Source organism: Penaeus monodon, chromosome 15, assembly GCF_015228065.2.
Source record: "Penaeus monodon isolate SGIC_2016 chromosome 15, NSTDA_Pmon_1, whole genome shotgun sequence".
NCBI classification, from domain to species: domain Eukaryota; kingdom Metazoa; phylum Arthropoda; class Malacostraca; order Decapoda; family Penaeidae; genus Penaeus; species Penaeus monodon.
In genome coordinates, this window is record NC_051400.1 from 38,455,341 (window position 1) to 38,455,566 (window position 226).

The 226-nt window shown below is 26.5% G+C and overlaps 1 protein-coding gene across 7 annotated transcripts in view; it reads left to right on the forward strand.

The window, feature by feature from the left end:
* The window catches only part of LOC119582023 (protein tramtrack, beta isoform-like), a 34,622-nt gene that overhangs the window by 13,466 nt on the left and 20,930 nt on the right, over positions 1-226 (forward strand). The gene's annotated exons all lie outside the window — the stretch shown is intronic.

The following is a 226-nucleotide window of genomic DNA, read 5'->3' on the forward strand; positions in this document are numbered from 1 at the left end:
GGATATTTTGTTTTATTTGTGATCAAAATTGATAATGGTAATCTGTTTTATTTTCTAGAATAACAAATAAACTTTCGTCTTTGAAATGACATTTGTTGATTATTTCATGATCTGAATATTTATATTTCCCCAAAAGACATTTACCATTAGTGGTTTTCATGCTTTATTTTATAATTAGTTTCCTATGTTTCCTCACAGAGGTAAAGTCATAACCTGTAGAGTTTGA